The 21,848-nt window shown below is 44.3% G+C and overlaps 1 long non-coding RNA gene across 1 annotated transcript in view; it reads left to right on the forward strand.

Moving 5' to 3' along the window:
- LOC105995194 overlaps window positions 1-18,371 on the forward strand; it is an 80,008-nt gene extending 61,637 nt beyond the window's left edge. The window contains exon 7 of the long non-coding RNA XR_001175553.1: window positions 18,289-18,371. This is a non-coding gene — a long non-coding RNA (uncharacterized LOC105995194). The remainder of the gene's footprint in view (window positions 1-18,288) is intronic.
- Window positions 18,372-21,848: the final 3,477 nt, after the last annotated feature.

The following is a 21,848-nucleotide window of genomic DNA, read 5'->3' on the forward strand; positions in this document are numbered from 1 at the left end:
TTTTCAGTTCTCCAGCGAATGTGAATGCTAGCTTTGCCGGGTATATTAGTCTGGGTTGGCAGTTATTGGCTCTCAGGGCTCGTATGGTGCTTTCCCAGGCCTTTCTTGCTTTCATTGTTTGTGTGGAGAGATCTGCAGTGATTCTAATGTTTTTCCCATTGTAGTATAGCTCCTTCTTCATTTTTGCTGCATGCCAAAATGTTGTTTCCTTATTATTCAGATCTATCATTTTTACTATAATGTGTCTAGAAGTGTTTCTCCTGGGATCTTGCTTATTGGGTGTTCTATACACTTCTGATATGTAGGTAAGATGCTCTTTTTTGAGGTGGGGAAAATTTTCACGGATTATCTTGTTGAATAGGTGTTGTATTCCCTTGCTCTGAAATTCTTCACCTTCGTCCACTCCAATTATACGAAGGTTAAATTTCTTGGCATTATCTGCTTGCTCTTGAATTTCCCTTTGGTTTAATTTGAGTGATTTTTCCATATCTGTCACTTTTTGGTACAGTTGGTGTATTCTGTCTTCTGTATCTGACACTCTACCTTCCATTTCATTCACTGTGTTGACCATGGCTTCTATTGTGGTTTGCATGGAGGAAATGGATCCCTTTATGGATTCGATGTTGGTTCTCATAGTATTGATCTCACCTCGATCAGTATGCATTACCTCTAATTTGGCGTTTATCTCACTTCTTACTGAGGTTTGTGCAGCTTCTATTTTTGCATGCATCTCTTGTTTGATATCTTGTATCTCTTTTGATAGTTCATCCTTGTGTTCTTTCAATTTCTGATCAATTTCTCACTTTATTTCTTGAGTCATTGCCTCCAGCAACCCTTGCATGTAGCTTTTGTCTTCCATTCCTGCTTTGCTCCCACTGGGGCTCTCCCCTGCGTGGCTGCTAGATATTGAGGATAGCTTGCTGTCCTGGGTGGTGGTAAACCTTGTAATTTTTCTCTGTGATTTTCGCATGGGGGTTCAGGAGACTAATCTGCAATTTTGTTTTGGTGTGTCTGTCTTTACTTGGTTGCTGATTCTGTATTGGTAGAGAGAGTCTGTGCCTGATCTGGGTTCTGTTGGGAGCCTATTTCCAGCTGCTGGTCTGACCTACTTAGGATTCTCGGCTCTCTGCTGTAGATCGCTGGCAATTCCCGCCTTTGGAAGGGTTGAGCAGCCTAGACTGCTTGCGTTTGCTCCTACGGGTGCTCTTGGGAAGATCAGAGGCTCTGGATGCACTCTCCCAGATGCTGGAGTCTGCTATGGGCTCCTGATGTGTTTTTGTTTGTTTGTTTGTTTTGGGCTGGTTGTGGGCTTGAACTCTAGGTTTGGGTGCTGTCCCTCAGCTCTTCAGCTCAAGGCTGGCACCCTACCATTTGAGCCACGGCACCACTTCTGACCCTTTTTGCTTTTGTGATGCTGAGGATCAGATCCAGGGCCTCATACATCCAAGACTATCACTCTACTGCTGAGCTGCCTTATCAGCCTGAGCTCCTGCTTACTATCAGGTAGGTGCTGGCGGCCTGTGTTGCCCAATTCCCAGCCTAGAGTATATGGGTGGGATTTTGGTGGGGTTTGGGCTTCTCTTGGCCTGAGCCTCCAGGTCTTTTGTTGTCACAGGCATGCTTCCCGGGGGGTGCTCTTCCCTGTTATTCTCCCTTCTGCTGAGGCGTATGCTCAGCTTTTGACTTCAGTTGGGAGGAGTTGGTTGTGTTGTTCAGGCACCGGATCCCCAGGCCTGGTTCCGGCCCCTGCCTGGAGCGCACTCGTTGGGCCTGTGCTGCTGTGTATACCACCTAGGTTATGCAGCCTGGGGTACACAGTTCAAATTTCTTCTACTGTTGGTTGTCTTGACCCAGGGGCGCTGTTCCTGGCTTGGGCATTTAAGCTCCCTTCCAGGGGCGCTCTTGCTCTAGCCTGGCCAGCTTAGTGTGCTCCACGGGCTGGTGGAGCTCTCGAATAGTTCCCAGTTTTAGTGGGTCCTGTGGTCCAGGTGTTGGGGTAGGGAGTCTAGGTCAGGGTCTGGGAATTCCCTCCAGCTCTGGTCTTGAGGGATACGCTGTGCCCTGTGAGGTACTCACCCTGGAGCTAGTTGATTCTGTGTGGTGTAGGTCATCAGTTGCTGTTGCAATCCGAGTGCAGTTGGGGTGGTTGCGGGCTGGGTTGGGCGGTGGTGGCTCTGTCTGTGTGATTCTTTTCTGTCTCTGCCTCTATCGAAGCTGTCGGATCCACAGTGTCCATGCTCAGGCGGCTTCTGAGCGGGTGATCTGCAGGCAGCCCCCTGTGTCTCTGGGACGCCAGGTCGTAGAGATCGGTGTCTGACACCGGTGCCTCAGGAGGCTTCTGGGTGGGTGGTCTGCAGACAGCCCCCTGTGCCTCGGGGACCCGGACACTCTAACTTTCATGGGGCAAATTGTCTACGGTGGTCTATAACATTTATGAGTTCTATGAGCTTTGCATGAGTTGTATGAGCTTTGCAATACAGTTACTTCTTCCACATTGGGTGATATGTACATTTCTTTTGTTTTGCATAGCATCAGCTGTTCCCTCTCTCCCATCGCTGCCATTGAATTGCTTAGTTCATTTTGATCAATGTCCAGTGCAGCTGATGGGTCCCACTGTTGTATGTTTTTCCCTGATTCCCTCTAGTTCTGTGTCGTCGTCCTGGTTTCCATCTGGTATGAACATATATACCATATATGTGATCAGCAGCATGGGGTTATTTAGTAGTGATTAGACCAGATGAGTGGAAGTCCTTTGTTTCTTAAGTCTTGTTAATTTTGTCGTATCACCTTACATTTTGGATTTAACATCCACTTATCAGGGAGACCATGTGCCATTTGTCTCTTTGCTCTTGGCTTACCTCACTCAACATGATTTCTTCTAGCTTCATCCATTTCCCTGCAAATGCCATTATTTTGTCCTTTCTCATGGCTGCATAATATTCCATTGTGTATCGGTACGACAATTTTTGGATTCATTCATCTGTGGTGGGACATCTCGGTTGTTTCCATATCCTGGCTATTGTAAACAGTGCTACAGTGAACATGGAGGTCCATGTGTCCTTGTATACTGGTTCCTGTTGTTCAGGATAGATGCCTAGAAGTGGTATGACTAGGCAGAAGGGAAGTCAATCTTTAGCTTTCTGAGGACCCTCCAGACTGCTTTCCAAAGTGGTTGTTTAAGTGTACATTCCCACCAGCAAGTGCAATAAGGTTCCTCTTTCTCCACATACCCTCCAGCATTTGTCGTTGGCTGACTTGTGGATGTGGGCCATTCTGACTGGGTTAAGGTGGTATCTCAGGGTTGTCTTTATTTGCATTTCCTTCACAACCAGGGATGGTGGATATTTCCTCATGTGTTTCTTTACCATTTTTACTTCTTCATCTGAGAAGGCTCTCTTTAGTTCCCTTGTCCATTTAGTAATTGGTTTGTTAGGTTTGGGAGAGATTAGTTTCTTGAGTTCCCTTTATATGCTGGATATTAACCCCTTGTCTGATATATTGCTGGTAAATATTTTTTCCCAATTAGTTGGTTGTCTTTCTAGCTTGGTTGCTATAGCTTTAGCTGTGCAGAAACATTTTATTTTAAGGTAGTCCCATTTGTCCAGTCTCTCTCCAATTTGCTGTGACCCTGTGACTCTGTTCAGGAAGTTCCTTCCTGTGCCTATTAGTTCAAGTGTCTCTCCTATTCTGTCCTGCAGTAGTTTCAGAGATTTGAGTTTGATGTTAAGGTCTGTAATCCATTTTGAGTTGATGTTGGTGCATGGTGATAGGCTGGGGTCCACTTTTAGTTTTCTGCATGTGGCTGCCCAGTTTTCCCAGAACCAGTAGTTGAAGAGGCTGTGTTTCTTCCACTGTATGTCTTTGGCTCCTTTGTCAAATAATAGATGACTGTAGGCATGTGGTTTTATTTCTGGATCTTCTATTCCATTAGTCTTCGGGTCTGTTTTTGTGCCATTACCATGCTGTGTTTGTTATTATGGCTCTATAGTAGAGTTTGAAGTCCAGCATTGAGATCCCTACCAAGCTATCTTTTTCGCCTAGAATTGTTTTGGCTATTCTAGATGTTTTGTTTTTCCATATGAATTTTTGGACTGTTTTCTGTATTTCAGAAATGTACATCATTGGGATTTTAATAGGAATTTCATTAAATTTGTATATTAATTTTGGCAGTATTGCCATTTTCACTGTTTTATGTCTGCCTATCCAAGAGCATGGAAGGTCTTTCCATTTCCTGGTGTCTTATGTCATTTTTGGGGGGGTGTACCAGTGGTGGGGCGTGAACTCTGGGCCTGGGTGCTGTCCCTCAGCTCTTCAGCTCAAGGCTAGAGCTCTACCACTTGAGCCACAGCTCCACTTCCGGCTTTTTTCTTTTTGCTTGTGTGGTGCTGAGGAATCGAACCCAGGGCCTCACGCATGCAAGGCAAGCGCTCTACCACTGAGCCACCTTCCCAGCCCCTATAATTTTTTTTTAAGTTTTTATAGTTTTCATTAAATCGTTCTTTTACATCTTTGGTTAGGTTAATTCCTAAATATTTTATTTTTGGGGAGGTTATTGTGAATGGGGTTGCTTCCTTTATTTCCCTCTCTGCTTGTACATTGTCAGTGTACAGGAAAGCGACTGATTTTTGTGGGTTGATTTTGTATCCTGGTACTTTGCCAAAGTGATTTTTGATTTCTAAGAGTTTGGGGATGGATTTTTTGGGATCATGAAGGTATAGTATCATGTCATCTGCACAAAGGGATAGTTTAACTTCTTCTTTCCCTATGCGGATCCCTTTTAATGTCTTTTTCTTACCTTATTGCCCAGGGTAAGGGTTCCAGGACTATATTGAAGAGGAGTGGAGACAGTGGGCTTCTTTGCCTTGTTCCTAATTTTAGGAGAATTGATTGTAGTTTACAATATTGACTATTTGTCTGTCATATATGGCTTTTATTGTTTTAAGGAATGTTACTTCTATTGCTATTTTCTCCAGAGCTTTTAACATAAATGAATGTTGTATTGCATCAGTGGAGATAATCATGTGATTCTTGACCTTGGCTCTGTTGATGTGTTGGATTACATTTATTGATTTACGTATGTTAAACCATCCCTGCATCTCTGGGATGAAGCCTATGTGGTTGTAGTGTATGATTTTTTTTATGTGTTTCTGGATTCTGTTAGCTAGAATTTTGTTAAGGATCTTTGCATCTGTGCTCATCAAGAAGATTGTTCTGTAGTTTTCTTTTTTTGGTTGGGTCTTTGCCTGGTTTGGGATGAGTGTGATATTGGCATCGTAGAATGGATTTGGGATATCTTCCTCCTTCTCTGAAGAGCTTGAGGAATATGGGTATTAGTTCTTCTTTAAAGGTCTTATAGAATTCTGTTGTGAATCCATCTGGTCCTGGGTTTTTCTTGTTGGAAGCCTTCTGATTGTTTCCTGTATCTCGTTGTAAGGTATTGGCTTATTTAATTCATTTACTTCTTTGCTCAGTTTGGGCAACTTGTATTTCTCTAAAAATGCATCCATTTCTGCTAGGTTTTCTTTCTTTCTTTATTTTTATTTATTTATTTATTTTTTGTCGGTCATGGGGCTTGAACTCTGGCTTTGGGCGCTGTCCCTGTGCTCTTCAGCTCAAAGCCAGCGCTAGGATTATAGGCGTGAGCCACCATGGCCCGGCTAGGTTTTCTTTCTTTAGAGAGTATAACTTTTGAAGATAGTTCTATTCTTTTCTTAATTAATGTTGCCACGGTCTATCAATTTTATTTTTTCAAGGAACCAGGTTTTTGTTTTATTAATTTATAATTTTCCTATTCTCTAATTAATTTCTGCTCTTAATTTGTTTATCTGGCTCTGTCTAGTAACTTTAGGTTCCATTTTTTTCATGTTTTTCTAGCTGTTTTAATTGCAACATGAGATTATTTACTTGGTCTGTCTCCATTCTCTTGATGTGGGCCCTGAGGGCAGTAAATTTGCCCCTCAGGACTGCTTTTGCTGTGTCCCACAAGTTTCTTTTTGATGTGTCTTCATTTGCATTTAATTGTAAGAACTTTTTAATTTATTCTCTAATTTCTTCTGTTACCCAGGTGTTGCTTAGAAGTGTGCTGTTCAATTTCCATGTATTTTAGTTATTTCTGTGGTATGCTTTGTTATTGAGAACTAGATTCCACTGTGGTCCGATAGGATACAGAGGATTATGTCGATCCCTTTGTATTTGCTTAAGTTCCTTGCATGAACTATGATATGGTCAATTTTGGAGAAAGTTCCATGAGCTGCTGAGAAGAATGTGTACTGTATTGTTTTAGGGTGAAATACTCGGTAGATGTCAGTTAGTTCTGCTTAAAGTATGGCCTCAGTTAATTTGATAGCTTCTTTGCCAATCCTCTGGTTGGTAAACCTGCCCTTTGGTGAGAGTGGAGTGTTAAAGTCTCTTAGTGTTTTCATATTCGGATCTATTTTATTCTGTAAGTTTGAGAGTATTTGCTTAACATATTTGGGTACTCCAATGTGTGAGGAGTATAAGTTGATAGTGATAATATCCTCCTCTTGGATTGTTCCCTGTATTAATATGTAGTATTCTTCCTTGTCTTTTTGTATTGATATTAATGAAAAGTTTATCAGATATCAGGATAGCTACTCCTGCTTTCTTACTGGGGGAATTTGATTGGTGGATCCTTTTCAACCTTTCACTCTGAGTTTGTTTGTATGTTTGGCTGAGAGGTGGGTCTCCTGAAGGCAACAGATGGATGTATCCTGTTTTCTGATCCAATCTGCAGTTCTTTTTCTTTTGATTGGTGAATTAAGTCAATTAATATTTAAGGATATTATAGAGAGATGTATTGTGGTCCCTGTGATTCCGTTTTCCTAAGTTTTTCTTCTTTCCTTTCCTCCTGTGCTTGCTCAGTTAGACTTCTATTAATGCCTGTCTGGTGCACGTCCCCATTCCTGGTTGCTTTCTTCAGGTTGTGTTCCCCCTCTTAGTATTCTTTGCAATGCTGGCTTATTGTTTGTGAATTCATTTAGCTTTTCTTTACTATTAGAATTTTTCAATTCTCCATCAATTGTGAATGTTAGCTTTGCTGGGTATATCAGTCTAGGCTGGCAGTTATTGGTTCTCAGTACTCGGATGGTATTTTCCCAGGCCTTTCTTGCATTCAGTGATTGTGTGGAGAGATCTGCAGTGATTCTAATTTTTTTCCCATTGTAATATCGCTCCTTCATTTTTGTTGCATGCAAGATTGTTTCCTTATTATTCAGATCTATCATTTTTACTGTAATGTGTCTAGAAGTGTTTCTCCTGGGATCCTGCTTGTTAGGTGTTCTATATGCTTCTGTTATGTAGGTAAGATGTTCTTTTTAAAGATGGGGGAGATTTCCATTGATAATATTGTTGAGTATGTGTTGCATTCCCTTGCTTTGTCCACTAGGCTTTGTCCACTCCAGTTATATGAAAGTTAAATTTCTTGGCACTATCCACTTGCTCTTGGACTTCCATTTGGCATAATTTGAGTGAGTTTTCCATATCTGTGACTTTTTGGTCCAGTTGATGTATTCTGTCTTCTGTATCTGACACTCTAAACACCATTTTGTTCACTCTATTAACTGTGACTTCCATTGTGGTTTGCATGGAGGAAATGGACTCATTTATGGATTTGATGTTGCTTCTCAAAGTACTAATCTCATCTCTTAGTGAGGTGTGTACTCTCTATTTTTTTTTTTTTGGTCCGGTCATGGGGCCTGAACTCTGGGCCTGGGCACTGTCCCTCAGCTCTTCAGCTCAAGGCTAGCACTCTACCACTTGAGCCACAGCACCACTTCCGGCTTTTTTTTTCTTTTTGCTTATGTGGTGCTGAGGAATTGAACCCAGGGCCTCACGCATGCAAGGCACGCATGCAAGGCAAACGCTCTACCACTGAGCCAACTTCCCAGCCCTGTCTCTATTTTTGTGTCCACCTTCTTTTGAGATCCTGCATCTCTTTCGATGTTCATCCCTGTGTTCTTTAAATTTCTGGTCTACTTCTGGCTTTAATTCTTGAGTCATTGCCTCCAGCTTCTCTTGGATGTAATTTTTGTCTTCATTTCTGCTTTGCTCCCCCTGGGGCTCTCCCCTGTGTGGCTGCTTGCTTTTGGGGTAGCTTGCTATCCTGAATGTTGATAAACCTTGTAATTTTTCTCTGTGATTTTCCCATGGGGATTCAGGGATTATTGGAGACTAATCTGAAATTTTGTTTTGGTCAATAGGTGTCTGTCTTTGCTTGGTTGCTGTTTCTGGGGTGGCAGAGAGTCTGTACCTGGTCTCGGTTCTGTTGGGGCCCACCCCCAGCTGCTGGTCTGACTCACTTAGGGCTCTCAGCTCTCTGCTGTAGATCATTAGCAGTTCCCGCCTTTAAAAGGACTGAGTGGCCTAGACTGCTCCTGTTTACTCCTGCAGGTGCTCTTGGCAAGATTAAATGTGCTAGATGTGCTCTCCCAGTTGCTGGAGTCTGCTATGGGCTTCTGATGGGTTTTTGGGGTTTTTTTGTTTGTTTGTTTGTTCTTTGGGTTTTTTTGGGTTGTGGGCCTGAACTCTGGGCCTGGGCACTGTTCCTCAGCTTTTCAGCTCAAGTCTGGCGCCCTACCATTTGAGCCACAGTGCCACTTCGGGCCCTTTCTGCTTATGTGGTGCTGAGGAATCAGATCCAGGGCCTCATGCACACAAGCCAAGCACTCTACTGCTGAGCCACCTTACCAGCCTGAGCTCCTGACTATCCGGTGCTGACAGCCTGAGTTGTCCAATTCCCAGCCTGAGATATATGGGTCAGGTTCTGGTGGGGATTGAGCTTCTGGTTCTCTTGCTCTGGACACCCAGGTCTTTTGCTGTCACGGGTGTGATTCCCAGGGGTTGCAGTTCCCTGTTTCCCCCCCTCTGCTGAGGCATATGCTCAGCTTGTGATTACAATCGGGAGGAGTTGGTTGTCTTACTCAGGCATGGGATCCCCAGGCCTGGTCCTAGCTCCTGGTCCCCAGCCTGGGGCATGCCCGTTGGACCTGTGCTGCTGTGTATCCCACCTGAGTTATGCAGCCTGGAGTACAGTTCAAATGTCTTCCACTGTTGGCTGTTGTGACCCAGGGGTGCTGTTCCAGGCTTGGGTGTTTAATCTCCCTTCCAGGGGTGCTCTTGATCTAGCCTGGCCGGCTGCATGTGCTCCACGGGCTGTTGGAGCTCTCGAAAGGTTCCCAGTTTTAGTGGGTCCTGTAGTCCAGGTGTTGGGGTAGGGGTCTGGGTAAAGGTCTGGGGGGTCCCACCAGCTCACATCTCCCTTGAGGGATACACTATACCCTGCAGGGTACTCACCCTGGAGCTAGTTGTTGGTTCTGTGTGATGTAGGTCACTGCTGCAATCAAGAGTTCAGCTGAGATGCTTGTGGGCTGGGCCCGGCAATGGTGGCTTTGCTTGTTTCTCCTCTGTCTTTGCCTGCATTGATGCTGTGAGATGGGCCTCTGGCCAAGGGGTGGGGGAGGGGTCTCCGTGCAGGTTCTGAGTGCTGGGCTTTGTCTCTCTGCTCTCTGGATCAAAAACCTTTAAAGTGGCACCACTACTCTTAAGAGAACTTTGTCGCTTTCACACAACAAACATTTTAACTTAGTTAGCAAGCATTATTTGATTCTAAAGAGCCTGATCTCTTTGAAAATGTTATGAAACAAATAGAAAAGGCACGCTTTTGTAATTCTAACTATCTAGAAAGCTGAGATCTGAGGTCCATGGTTCAAAACTAGCCCTAGCACAAAATCCCATGAGATTCTTATCTTCAGTTAACCAGCCAAAAGATAAAAGATGTGTGGCTCAAGTGGTACAGCACCAACTTTTTTAAAAATGTTTTTTATTGTAAAAATACTGTACATGAGTATGGTAGTGAGTACATTTCCTACCGAGCATTGTTTCCTCCACCTTCATTTTTCCCTTACCATCCCTTCCCTCCCCACCTCCCCAACTCCTCCCTTCCCCTGAACCCCCAAGTTGTAAAGTTCATTTTCAACATAGTGTCTTATACATTTCATTGTTACAATCTGAATCCTTATTTCAGCATTTTGTTATTTCCCTTCCCACCCCCAAATTAGAAAAATGTATATACAAGATGCAGGGCACCAACATCAAATACAGTGAAAACAGGGGTTATACCGTGGGGAAAGAATATACAAGAGAAACAAAAAAAAAACACATAGTACATTTTAAATATGGAAAAAACAATAGCAAGAAAGAAAATACCACTTGTGTCCCTATCTTGGGGTTCATGTCACTTAACATCTTATATGGTCATATGTACATAGCTTTTGACCTTTTCTGCTTGTCCTAGACTTATATTAGTTATTGGAAATAAGGGAAGCCATGGGGCCTGTTTCTCTGGGCCTGTTTCTCTGGGCATGGCTTACTTCCCTTGATATAATTTTTCTAAGTCTTTCCATTTCCTAACAAATGGGGCAGTGTCATTCTTTTTGATGGAGGCATAGAATTTGATTGTTTTGATCCATTCATCTACTGAGCAGCATCTGGGTTGGCTCCATACCTTAGCTATGGTAAATAATGCTGCAATAAACATAATTGTGCTGGTAGCTTTAGTATAGCCTTGTTTGTGATTGTTTGGGTAAATGCCCAAAAGTGGAATTGCTGGGTCATAGGGGAGCTCTATGTGGAGTCTTTTGAGGAACCTCCATACTGCTTTCCTAAGTGGTTGAACAAATGTACACTCCCACCAATAATGCAGTAGGGTTCCCTTCGAGCCACCTCCCCTCCAGCATCTTGTTTTTATTACAGTTCTTGATTATAGCCATTCTTTTGTGTTTTTTTTTTGGGGGGGGTCCGGTCGTGGGGCCTGAACTCTGGGCCTGGGCACTGTCCCTCAGCTCTTCAGCTCAGGGCTAGCACTCTACCACTTGAGCCACAGCGCCACTTCCGGCTTTTTGCTTATGTGGTGCTGAGGAATCGAACCCAGGGCCTTTTGCATGCAAGGCAAGCGCTCTACCACTGAGCCACCTTCCCAGCCCGATCGATTATAGCCATTCTTGATTATAGCTACTGCTGGAACCGCCAGGCCCTTCCCCCCCCCCCCTTTTTTTTTTCCACAGCCAGAAACAGAAAACAACAGCTTCATTAAGATACAAGGCTAGGAAAAAAAAAAAGGGAAACACTGCTACTTCTGCTCACTACAAATGTAAACATCAAGTGAGGCAAGACTTTGAACTTTTAAATACTCAATAAATACCAAGCCTAGGAAAACTTATTAATTTATTCACAAGACACTGAATGCAAACAAGCTGAGGGCTAAGGGTGTAGCTCAGTTAGAAAGCACAGCACCCCAAAGTATTATATGATAAAAGCAACTGGGCTAGAGATGTGGCCCAATGGTGGTACAGTATGCCTGCCCAGCATGTGCAAGTTCCTGGGGCCCATCTTCAGCACCATGAGGAAGGGGAAGAAAAAAGTAAAATTGTGAATTGTGTTGCTATATAAGTCATAGATAAGCTGGGCACTGGTGGCTCACGCCTGTAATCCTAGCTACTCAGGAGGCTGAGATCTGAGGATCGAGGTTCAAAGCCAGCCCAGGCAGGAAAGTCCATGACACTCTTATCTCCAATAAACCACAAAAACCGGAAGTGATGCTGTGGCTCAAGCAGTAGAGCCCTCACCTTGAGCTGAAGGACAGCGCCCAGGCCCAGAGTTCAGGCCCCACAACCAGACCCAAAAAGATAAAAATAAATAAATAAATAAATGTCCTTTCTCAGGGGCTGGGAAGGTGGCTCAGTGGTAAAGTGCTTGCCTTGCATGCATGAGGCCCTGGGTTCGATTCCTCAGCACCACATAAGCAGAAAAGGCTGGAAGTGGTGCTGTGGCTCAAGTGGTAGAGTGTTAGCCTTGAGCTGAAGAACTGAGGGACAGCACCCAAGCTCAGAGTTCAAGCCCCATGACTGACCCCCCCCCAAAAAAAGTCATAGACAGCCAAATTAAGACAAATTTCCATAATTTTACCCAATTTGAAATTCAAATGCATATACTTATTTGTGTCATAAGGAATGTGTTTAATATCAGCCAAGAAATGTGCTAAATTATAATTTGGTAGAGCTCTATCACTTGAACCACACCTCCAACTTCTAGCTTTTTGTAATTAACTGGAGGTAAGAATCTGACAGGCTTTCCTACCCAAGCTGACTTTGAAACAGGATCTTCAGATCTCAGCCTCCGGAGTTCCTAGGATTAAAGGTATGAGAGAAGGGTGCTCAGCTAATCTGAGAATTTTATAGCAAGAATTTTATAGGAAGGGTGTTGGATTTGGGGAATTAGTTCTTCAGGATGAGTTAACATGGAGGATCCTTCAGGAAAAGGAAGAATAAATCAAGGGGCTGGGACGTTGGCTCAGTGGTAGAGTGCTTGCCTCACATGCATGAGGCCCTGGGTTCGATTCCTCAGCACCATATAAGCAGAATAAGTTGGAAGGGGTGCTGTGGCTCAAGTGGTAGAGTGCTAGCGTTGAGCTGAAAAGCTGAGGGACAGCACCTAGGCCCAAGCCCACCATTGACAAAGAAAAAAAAAGAAAGAACACTGAGTCAGACAAGATTCTTTTTTCTTTTCTTTCCCCTTCTCTCCCTTTTTTTTTTTTTGGTGGGGGGGGGCACAGTCGTGGGGCTTGAACTCAGGGTTTGGGCACTGTCCCTGAGCCTGTTTGTGCTCAAGGATAGCGCTCTACCACTTAAGCCACAGCTCCACTTTCCACTTTTTCTGAGTAGTTTATTGTAGCTAAGAGTCTCGAGGACCTTTTTGCCTGGGTTGGCTTGGAACTGTGATCCTCAGATCTAAGCTTGAGTAGCTAGGATTACAGGAGTGAGCCACAGGTGCCTGGCTCCTTTCCCTTTCTCCTTGTTGGTGCCTATACTGGGGTTTGAACTCAGGGCCATGAATTCATGCTCAGCTTTTTTGCTCAAGGCTGGTACTCTACCACTTGAGCCACAGCTCCACTTAAGGTTTTGCTGGTTAATTAGAGATAAAAGTCTCACAAACCTTCCTGCCCAGGATGGCTTCAAACCAAAATTCTCAGATCTCCACCTTTTGAGGAGTTAGGGTTACAGTTATGAGTTACCTGAGCAGACCAAATGAGATTCTTGAAATTTTCCTTGCTAAGGTTGGGGTTGCAAGGCAGGCCTAAGTCCTGTAATCTTTTGACTATCTACCCTATACTTATCCTTCATTGTATTTTCAAAGGAGATAACTTGTTTTGTTCTTAGCTGGAAAGAAATTTTGCCACAGGTGAATCTTGTCTGGCTTCACAGATAGTACTTCAATAACCTGTAGGAGAAATCCGGTGTTGGGAATTGGAAAGCTACTATTAACATACAGAAGAAACTTTGAGATTAGATAATGGGGGCAGGCTTGGAGAGTTCTGAAGTACAAAGAAGGCAATTGGAAGGCACAGTAATGAGTTGGGAAATGATGCAGGGAGCACAAAAAAAAAAAAAATCCGCCAACCTTTCTGATACAAAGACTACAGGGGGATAGTGAGAATCACCATGGATACCTCCTGTGGATCGTGCTAGCCTGTGGAATTGTGATAATTGGATCTAAACCAGTGTAGTGTGGGAAGGGGGAAGGAGTCTGGGTTTGTAGATTGGCAAGACTACCAGGCATGTTGCTAAGCAACAGAAATTGATCACAATTCTCCTGTATATTACTTACACATAAGCACAACTACATTTTTTTCTATTCCCCCTTGGGTGCTGGAGATGGATCCCAGGGCATGCTGGCCAGGGACATCACCAAGTGGGTCACATCTCCAGCCCTGTGTCTTTCAGTTTTTTGTTCTGTGGGTGGTGGTACAGGAATCAAATCGAGGCATCTCACCCTTGGTAATCTGGTGCTCTCCTACACCCTCAGCCTTTAGTCTGTCTTGTTAATAAATTACTATGCAATCTAGGACTCCACAGGTGCTTCTTAGGCCTCATGTTTGCTTAGTACTTAAAAGTTCAAAGTCCTGGCTCTCCTGCTATTTGCCCTGGGAGCCACCTGTAGTAGCCTCCTACAGGGATGCCCCCTTCCCATCCCCCCTGTCCTTACAGTTCGGATGTCAGTCCCTGCTTTTTTTTTTTTTTGCCAGTCCTGGGGCTTGAACTCAGAACCTGGGCACTGTCCCTGAGCTTCTTTTGCTTAAGGCTAGCGCCCTACCACTTGTGCCACAACGCCACGTCTGGCCTTTTCTGTTTATGTGGTACTGAGGAATCGATCCCAGGGCTTCATGTATGCTAGGCAAGTACTCTATCACTAAGCCACATTCCTAACCTCACATACATTGGGTTTCTTCTTTTTTGGGGGGGACAGGGACAGGGGACTGGGACCTGAACTCCCTACCTTTCACTATGCTGAGTGGCTGGTGCTCTACCAACTGAACCATGCTTCCAACTCCTCTGCCCACCCTTTGAAAAAAACAAACTGTCTAGAATGCCTTGTATTGCTAGACAGCAAAAATGTTTCACTTTTCCATCTTAGGATGGGCGCCTAACCATATTTCTGGTGGTGCCCATGGCCTCAGTTGTAAGGCATGGCATCTATCTTATTTGTGGTTCCTTCCTACAATTACAGAAAAGCAAGCCCATTATCTCTATAGTATATTTAGTAACTTCTCTATTATTAGAGTAAGCCAGCATTAGGCTTAAATGTTGAAGAATACCTAACTATAACTAAAATTTGAGCCTTATTTAAGTGTAGTTAAGCCTATTTTTTTTGGTTGGTCCTGGGGCTTGAACTCTTGGCCTGGGTGCTGTCCCTCAGCTCTTCAGTTGGCTCAGTGGTAGAGTGCTTGTCTTGCATGCATGAGGCCCTGGGTTCAATTCCTCAGTACCACATAAGCAGAAAAAGCCGGAAGTGGCACTTATGGCTCAAGTGGTAGAGTGCTAGCCTTGAGCTGAAGAGGTAAGGGGCAGCACCCAGGCCCAGAGTTCAGGACCCACGACCAGACCCCCCCCCCAAAAAAAATATCTGGGGCTGGGAAGGTGGCTCAGTGGTAGAGTGCTTGCCTTGCATGCATGAGGCCCTGGGTTCGATTCCTCAGCACCACATAAGCAAAAAGAAAAGCTGGAAGTGGTGCTGTGGCTCAAGTGGTAAGAGTGCCAGCCTTGAGCTGAAGAGCTGAGGGACAGCACCCAGGCCCAGAGTTCAGGCCCCCCCCCCGGCCCCCCCCCCCCCCCCAAAAAAAAAGTGTCTCATGGTCTTTCTTCAAACCCAGGGCTGTGTTTGAACTGCAATTCCTCAGATCTCAGCCTCTTTAATAGCTGGGATTACAGGGTGAGCCACACTGGAGACCAGCTTTGCCTTTTTTGGGGGTAATGATTAATGGAAAAGGGGTGGGATTGAGTGGCAGATCAGTAGCTACAGACTCTAGAGAAGGCAGTAACAGGAATAGAGGATGACAGTACCAACAAAGGGCCCTTATCTCCCCAGTGATTGGACCACTCATCTTGTCAGACTGAAAAGTCTGAAAAGTACAGCTATTGCCATATCATACCAAGTTAATGGGTAGTCATTGTGAGCTTCTCCTTTTAGTAATCTGTTAACCCTTAGAAAGCCACAGCTTCTCCAGACAGCCTCTTGGAAGTGGCCAGGAAGGGAGACACAGGGTGGGGGTGGACTCCATTCATTCTCAGTGTGACTAGTAGTCCCACTGGAAGAGTGCCAACTTCCAAGTCACTCCTCTGTAGTACTAAGGCTAGGAACTGGTTGGGGCCTGTTCAGTACAGTATTATGGCAAACAATGACTTTAAAAGATACGCCAAGTTTAGGAACATGGAGCTGAACATTCATTAAAAGAGTCCAGCTGGACTTGGTGACTCATACCTGTAATCCTAGCTACTCAGAAGGCTGAGATCTGAGGGTTGCCATTCCAGGCCAGCCGAGGCAAAAAAGTCTAAAAGACTCTTAGCTACAATTAGCTACCAAAAAGCCAGAAGTTGAGCAGTGGCTCAATGTAGAGTGCTAGCCTTGAGCAGATAAAGCCAAGTAAGAGCACAAGTCCCTGGGTTCGATGACGAATAAAAGCACACAGAAAAAAACATTCCCTAACCAGGCACACACACAAAAAATCCCAAACTGCACTACTAGCCTTGAGCAAAAGAAACTCAGGGTCAGTGCTCAGGCCCTGAGTTCAAGCCCTAAGACTGAGGGAAAACAAAAGAAAAAACAAACCAGGGGCTGGGGAGGTGGTTCAGTGGTAGAGTGCTTGCCTTGCATGCATGAGGCCCTTGGTTTGATTCCTCAGCACCACATAAGCAGAAAAAGTGCTATGGCTAAAGTGGTAGAGCATTAGCCTTCAGCTGAAGAGCTGAGGACAGTGCCCAGCAGAGTTCAGGCCCCATGACCAACAAAAATAAAAACCAAAAAAAAAAAACAAAAAACCCTGCACTAGACAGTTCTGGGCAAGTTCTTCTATGTATGCATCCCTTCTCTTCTTGCCTGCATGCCTAGAATTAATGAAATGCATAGAATTCATACATGCATTATATCAACTACTTGGTATATAACAATAGCAATTGAATAATTGCACAAGTAATTTTCGTTGAATTGTTTCTGCTCTAAAATGAGGGATAACCTCACATTCTAGCAGCAACTCCAGCTTCACTTGGAGCTAGTAACTCAAACAATAGCTACTTAGGGATTAAGTGCTTTTGTCTGAATGCCATTTATGTGTAAATACTCCTACAAGAGAGGGATTTTCACTTATTTGGTCTCCTGAAAGGCAGCCCCAGGAATCCAATTTGAAAAGGGTTAAAGGAGAAGAAGGTAGTAAGAGGATTACCGAAATATACATTTGAGTTGAACTGCTTCAGGAATTGCAAAGAGAGAGGTTCTGAAGTGTTAGGTCCCTTTGCATAATTACTTCATTTTGGCAGCTACTAAAGCCACAAGCTTAATGGTCGGGTATTTTTAGTTAACCACAAAGTGTAGCTGTTAAGGAGAACAAAGTTTCACTATAAATAGAGACCTTGACAACAAGTAAGTGGCAAACTGACCACATTACAATGAAAAGTACAAGGCGCCAACAATCCTAGCTTCTGAGGAGGCTGAGATCAAGGTTCACAGCCAGCCTGGGCAAAGAAATCTGTGAGACTATTACCTACAATTAAGCAGAAAAACAAAAACACAAAAATGAAATGGAGCTAAATAGGTTGGGTGCCCATCTTGAGCAAAAAGCTAAGGGACAAAAATATCACAAAGCAGGCCTGGGGGCAGAGCAGTAGGGCTCTAGCTGGAGCAACAAGCCCAGAAAGGGGAAAACTTGAGTTGAAACACTACTATCAGTGAAAAGAGACAGACCTGTCAACAGAATTAGAAAAATATCAGATAAGGGGCTGGGAAGGTGGCTCAGTGGTAGAGTGCTTGCCTTGCATGCCTGAGGCCCTGGGTTCGATTCCTCAGCACCACATAAGCAAAAAGAAAAAAGCCAGAAGTGGCGCTGTGGCTCAAGTGGTAGAGCGTTAGCCTTGAGCTGAAGAGCTGAGGGACGGCGCCCAGGCCCAGAGTTCAGTCCCCACGACCGGACCCCCAAAAAAAAAGAAAGAAAAATATCAGATATGTACACTTAAGCTTGAGTTTACATCCAATCTATGTAAGATCTGGGGACCAAAGGTGTGCATAATGCTTACAAGATCAAGGTTCAAAGAGATGCTCTGAGCCTAATTGGAGTATGAGGGGAAAGAAAACAGGCAGAAAGTAGGGGATGACAGAAAATATGAGCTTAGAAGTGCTGTAATGTGAAGAATGAAATCTTGGAAAAGGACGAGCACAAACAGCGAGGTTTATTTTTGTGCCAGTCCTGGGGCTTGAACTCGGGGTGTGTTCTATCTCTGGTTTCACATTTTAACACTGTGCCTGAGCTTTTTTGCTTTTTTTGCACTCTACCATTTAAACCACAGCTCCACTTCTGGCTTTTTGGATGGTTAATTGGAGATGAGTCTCATGAACTTTTCTACCCAGGCTGGCTTCAAACTGTAGTCCTTAGATCTCAGCCTCCTGAGTTGCTAGGATGACAGCTGTGAGCCACTTGTACCTAGCTAACAACAACAACAACAATAATAATACAGGGTTTTAGTAGCTGTTGATGGCTCCACTTGGAATTTCCAAGTCCTGAGAGAGGGTGTACAGGGCACATACATCTGAGGATCACAAAGTAGACAGATATAGCATCAAGTGTTTCAGGAAGTCTGATTTATTCTTTCAATATCCTCTTGTCACTGATTGTAAAGTTCTTTTTTAATCACTGATTTGAAGATGACTATCTCTTCTATTAAATTGCAGCACGGAATTTAGACATTTGAGATCAAGTTTGAAGAAAGTGAAGCTCAGTGAACTACTGGTGAAGTTTCTTCAATCTTTATTCCTCTGGAGAGCATCTGCCTGCTAGCCTCAGCAGAAAAATGTTTATATGCTGATTTGTTTCAACACTGCAGAAGATAGGAAAGAATAAAAAATTAGAAAATGAAAAATGTCTAAAGATTGGTCATTTTGACATTTTTGCCACGTGCATGAAATCTACCATTATAGAAACGTAATATACATTTTATATACCATACCATCATGATGGCAGTGCTGGCTCTGAGGTTCCTGCAAACCTTACATCTAGAGAGGGGACTAGCGTGACACCAAGTTCTCCATCCTGGCAGTCATTCTCCCCTCCCAGACCCCCATTTCTCAGAGTGCGGTAGCCAGGTGCTATCTTGAAACAGGGTTTATTATTTCAGGATGAGGTACTCTGGGGACCTGAAAGCAAGCAACAATCACAAAGTGAGGGCCCATATAAAGACCTTTGTGTGAGGGAGGATGTGATTCAGGCAGGCAGAGAAGGCGGTGGGGAGCCTGAGCTGAGGAAGGCAAAGGGGTTTAGGGGCTTGTGAGCTAGAAGAGAGGCCTCTCTTTGGAGGCAGTGGGTGGGAGCAGACAAGAGAGATCAAAGCCTGAGGCCCAAGGAACATTGAAACTCACTGCCCAGTTTCTGTACCTCACTCTTGATGCTCTGGGGGACAGCTTGGCTTGGCCATTTGCTGCTCCTAGAACTGCACAGACTGGGTCTCTACTCTGGCTGCAAATCTGTCGTGTCTCCAAGCATGGACACTCAATGAGTCCAACAGAAGTTCCTGGTTCGAAAAGAAGAGAAATTTATTGTCTTTTTCTTTCTTGTTTTGCCAGTCCTGAGGCTTGAACTCAGGGCCTCCCTGTCCCTGAGCCTCTATTTGCTCAAGGCTAATGCTCTACCACTTGAGCCATAATGCCACTTCTGGCTTTTTTGGAGCGGTTAATTGGAGGTAAGAGTCTCAAAGGGATTTTCCTGCCCATGCTGGCTTCTAATTCCAGTCCTCAGATCTCAGCCTCCTGAGATCTACCAGCACCCCAACCAGCTAAGAAGAGAAATTTCATGAGTCAATGATACAGTCCTGCTGAAAGCACCATTCTGCTTGCTAGGATCAAGGAGTGCTTCCCCTCCCCCATACCTGATGGATTCCAGTTATTACAAGACCCAGTAGAAGTATCTTGGACAGGAGGATTTTTTTTTTCTTTTTCTTCCTACCCCTCTTAACCTATTATTTAGACTTACTTGGCTTATTTTAATTTGTGGTACCAAGGATTGAGTCAATGTCCTGGTGCTCATACTATGTAATTTGACTGACTCCTTTGTACCTATATTTTGACTTTGCTTTTGAGAAAAGATTAGTCCAATGAGCTCCTTTCCGATAGTTTAGCATGCTCCTCCCCCCTTCCACAGCTTGGCATGCTCCCTTCCTAGGCAACACTAGGCCCATTTAGTAAAGGCAGTAAATAATCAGCCTCCAACCCCCCTTTGCCTTGAGATGGCACTCCTCTGGGGCAGCTACCACCATATAAAGCAGCAAGAGCCCCTTAGAGTGACCTTCAGGTCTAGGCAGCTGCAGGGCCCCTTATCTACTAAGGCAGCAGCCAGAGCCTAGTCTACCATGATGAAACCCCTGGTCCTCACATCCACACAGGGGTCTCTGCCTCCTAGCCCCTTCTAGCCCTTCTTAAACCTCAGTAGGTTATATAGGTCACCTCAGACAATAGCCGGCGCTTCTCACTCCTCTCCTGTGGGAAGGGGTCTTTCCAGTCCCTTTATTGGCAATAAACCTTTTCTTTGTTCTTTGTTCCTGGATGTCTGCATGGTTTTCTGGCAAGGTCTAATTTACTTTGTCTCACTTGACTTTGCCCAACCTGCCCTTGAACTCTACTTTCTCTTCCTCCACCAAAGAGCTGGGACCACAGGAGTATACCAACCAAGCCTGGAAGCCTGGTTACTTACTTTAGGTTTGTGTGTGTGTGTGTGGTTCGTGGGGCTTGAACTCTGGGCCTGAGCAATGTCCCTCAGCTCTTCAGCTCTACCACTAGAGCCACAACGGCACGGTTTTCTGGTGGTTAATTGGAGATGAGTTTCCCGAATTTTCCTACACAGTCTGGCTTTGAACCATGATCCTCAGATCTCAGCCTCCTGAGTAGCTAGGATTACAGGCATGAGCCACTCGCGCCCAGTTTACCTACCTACCTTTCTTTCTCTTTCTTTCTTTCTTTCTTTCTTTCTTTCTTTCTTTCTTTCTTTCTTTCTTTCTTTCTTTCTTTCTTTCTTTCTTTCTTTCTTTCTCTCTCTCTCTCTCTCTCTCTTTCTTTCTTTTCTCGGTCTTGGGGCTTGAACTCTGGGCGTGGGCACTGTCCCTGAGCTCTTCAGCTCAAGACTAGTGCTCTACCACTTGAGCCGTAGCACCACTTCTGGTTTGTCTGGTGGTTTATTGGAGATAAGAGTTTGATGAGCTGGGCACTCAGGAGCCACGAGCCACTCAGGAAGCTAAGATCCAAGGATCACGGTTCAAAGCCAGTCAAGACATTCTTGATGAGATGCGTGTCCATTTTCAGCTCCTGACCAGAGAGTAAAAGCAACCCACAGCAAAGCCTGTAATTAGACCATCATTTTGTGGTGAAATCGAATAACTGATTATAGGCCTGGAGAAAGTAAGCAGCCTACTCAGAATTTCTGAGAAAACTGTTACAATCAAAGCCACATTAGGAAGGCTGGAATAAATGCTGACCAATGAATACACAAGAAAAACAGCAATGTTCAGTGTCTATCAAGCATGAGGAACCTTTGGGGAAGCCTGCCATCAGTGGGAGACCACAATGGGCCACTAGACAGACCTGGTAGTAACAATACTGCAGAACTCTCAGAGGGCGAAGGTAAAACAGATGTTTTAAGGAAACTGAATGAACAGTGAGAACACCTAGAGAAATGATTCAGTACTGCCAAAGAGAGAAAGAAGCAATTTAAAATTATGCAGCAATCCTTGAAAACTAAGCAAAACATTAAAATGTGATCAAAGGAATCAGAAGAAAAGAATTGCTGGGACCAAAGATAGGCCATTTTCTTTTAAAATTTTCTTTTTAAATTGTTAGTATAAAGGTGATGTACAGCCAGGCACCGGTGGCTCATGCCTGTAATCCTAGCTACTCAGGAGGCTGAGATCTGAGGTTCGAGGTTCAAAGCCAGCCCGGGCAGGAAAGTCTGTGAAACTCTTATCTCTAATAAACACTCAGAAAAACCGGAAGTGGCTCTGTAGCTCAAGTGGTAGAGCGCTTGCCTTGAGCTGAAGAGGTGAGGGACAGTACTCAGGCCCAGAATTCAACCCCCACGACCCATCAACAACAACAAAAAAAGTGATGTACAGAGGGAAAACAGTTATATAAGTCAGATAAAGAACACATTTCTTTCTGGACAATGTCACCCCTTCCCTGGCTCTCTCCAGTTTTTCCCTACTGTTACCACCTGTCAGGCCATTTTCAAATAAAAGTTAGTGGAAAAAAAA

This window comes from Dipodomys ordii, unplaced genomic scaffold, assembly GCF_000151885.1.
Source record: "Dipodomys ordii isolate 6190 unplaced genomic scaffold, Dord_2.0 Scaffold116, whole genome shotgun sequence".
NCBI classification, from domain to species: domain Eukaryota; kingdom Metazoa; phylum Chordata; class Mammalia; order Rodentia; family Heteromyidae; genus Dipodomys; species Dipodomys ordii.